This window comes from Colobus angolensis, unplaced genomic scaffold, assembly GCF_000951035.1.
Source record: "Colobus angolensis palliatus isolate OR3802 unplaced genomic scaffold, Cang.pa_1.0 Scaffold65, whole genome shotgun sequence".
In the NCBI taxonomy this organism is placed as follows: Eukaryota; Metazoa; Chordata; class Mammalia; order Primates; family Cercopithecidae; genus Colobus; species Colobus angolensis.
The window spans coordinates 5,407,698-5,409,986 of NW_012120154.1; the positions used below are offsets into that span (position 1 = coordinate 5,407,698).

The 2,289-nt window shown below is 52.6% G+C and overlaps 1 protein-coding gene across 1 annotated transcript in view; it reads right to left on the bottom strand.

Moving 5' to 3' along the window:
- The window catches only part of APOL1 (apolipoprotein L, 1), a 15,216-nt gene that overhangs the window by 8,485 nt on the left and 4,442 nt on the right, over nt 1-2,289 (bottom strand). The window lies entirely within an intron of this gene.

Sequence of the window (2,289 nt, forward strand, 5' to 3'; positions counted from 1 at the left end):
GTGTTAGCCAGGATGGTCTCGATCTCCTGACCTCGTGATCCGCCCGTCTCAGCCTCCCAAAGTGCTGGGATTACAGGCGTGAGCCACCGCGCTGGCCAAATGATCTTCTTAAAGCCCAACCTGGTGCAGTGTGGAGAATGATCCAGGACATGGGCAGGGACGGGCAGTTGCACCTGGAAGACCATTCTGGAAGTTCTTGCTGGAGTCTGGGCAAAATGTGAGGACAGACTGGATGGGGGTGTTTGCTGTCTGGATGTCCCTCTTTGTCCCTCTATTTTTCACTGATCCTCTCCCAATCTGCACACAGTCCCCTCTGACACTAGGCAGCCTCGAGGGTCCCGTGTCAATCCCGGGCTCTGACTCGCAGATGGAAACCATGCCTGTGCTCAGCCTGAGACAGACATGTACAACTTTCCGTGGGTGCCCCAGTGGGCTTGGGATTTTGAGGTCTCAGGGAAGTGACCAGCTGGGAAAGTGCGAGTCCAGTGAGCGAGCAGGAGGGGCCATGGAAGCCTCGCTCCGGAGACTCTGGAAGAAGGATCATGAGGAAGGGAAGTCAGGCACCCAGAGCCCAGGGGAGCCTCCATCAGCACCACAAAGGCACAGCCATCAGTGTTGATTGGACCCAAGTCTCCAGAATACAAGACGGGGAGAGCCGGGTGGACCTGAGATATCACCTTGTCCAGCCCCCTTCTATAGCTGATGAGGAAACTGAGGCTCAGAGAGGCGAGGTCTGGTGACCACAAGTGGGATTGAACTCCTGGACACACCTTAAGGTTCCTTGACCTGTTCCTGGCATCTCCTTTCGTTTTTTTGTTTCTTCCCAAATTAACCTCTTTCCAACACAGCATTTCGAGTTTCCCTGGAACTTCATCGGTCCATCAGTGTCCCCTGGTCTGGAAGATCACCGGCTACTTGCCAAGGCCCCCACGACTCTGCTGCCATCACAACCGCCATCACCACCGTTACGAGAAAAACTTGAGACTGATGACCCCCAAAGCTTGGAAGGAGCTGCGAGACCAAAGAATTGACTCGAACAAGTCCAGCTTGGTGAGTAGGTGAGTTTATTAGGACTTACACACAGGTCACTCCTGGGCGGCGGCAGGACAGCTCTAGAGATCTGCGCTTCCTCCCAATGCTAAACTGCTTTCATGCTAATTTTCTGAGTTTACTCACCGGGGAAGAGCGATGGGACTGTTTTCATTGATTGGTTCTCAGATACTCTCTGGGAAGTTTGAGTTCTCAGGGACACCTGCTCCTCATCTGGGGACCATGGCCATGGCCCACCACCTGCCCTTCAGGGTTCAAGCAGGGGACATACACCCTTTAGTAACCTAGAGGGGACCCGTCACACAACAACCACCCCAACAACCATCATCAAGAAGCCACTGGCTGACTGAGATACAGCCCCGGAAGGACAAGGGAGAGTGGATGCTGGAAAGACAGAGTGAGAGACCATCACCAGGGAAAGACTTCATTCTTGGAAGGACATCAAACCTGGGGTGGGTCTGTAGCGGGGCCGCTGTTTCTTCTCCTGTGTCCAACTGTTCTAACTCTTTGGCTTTCTGCATTTTCGGTTCTTTTCCTGGCCTTCTCATTGCTGGTTCCTGCACACCTCCCCTCTATTCTTCCTCCAATATATTCTTTTTTTTTATTTCTTATTTTATTTTTTCTTGAGACGGAGTCTCGCTCTGTCACCCAGGCTGGAGTGCAATGGCGTGATCTCGGCTCACTGCAAGCTCCGCCTCCCGGGTTCATGCCATTCTCCTGCCTCAGACTCTCAAGTAGCTGGGACTACAGGCGCCCGCCACCATGCCCGGCTAATTTTTTGTATTTTTAGTAGAGACGGGGTTTCACTGTGTTAGCCAGGATGAGCTTGATCTCCCGACCTCATGATCTGCCTGCCTCGGCCTCCCAAAGTGCTGGGATTACAGGCGTGAGCCATCGTGCTGGGTCCCTAAAATATTCTTTAGTCTAAAGAAAACTGCTTCTTCCCATTCCCCACACTTTCCAGTTCCCACTTTTCCCTTATTTCAGGCTCCAGAATTCCTGCCTTCTCCTTGCCACACTTGCCATCTGCATTAACCCCTCCCCTGCTGTACTCAGCTGCAGAAATGCCAAAGTCACTAACACTCAGTTCCATAAACTTTACCTCACCCTCTTTATCCCCCTAATAAAATGTTTGGGTTTGGGCCAAATGCGGTGGCTCACGCCTGTAATCCCAGTACTTTGGGAGGCCGAGGTGGGTGGATCAAGAGGTCAGGAGATCAAGACCATCCTGGCTAACAT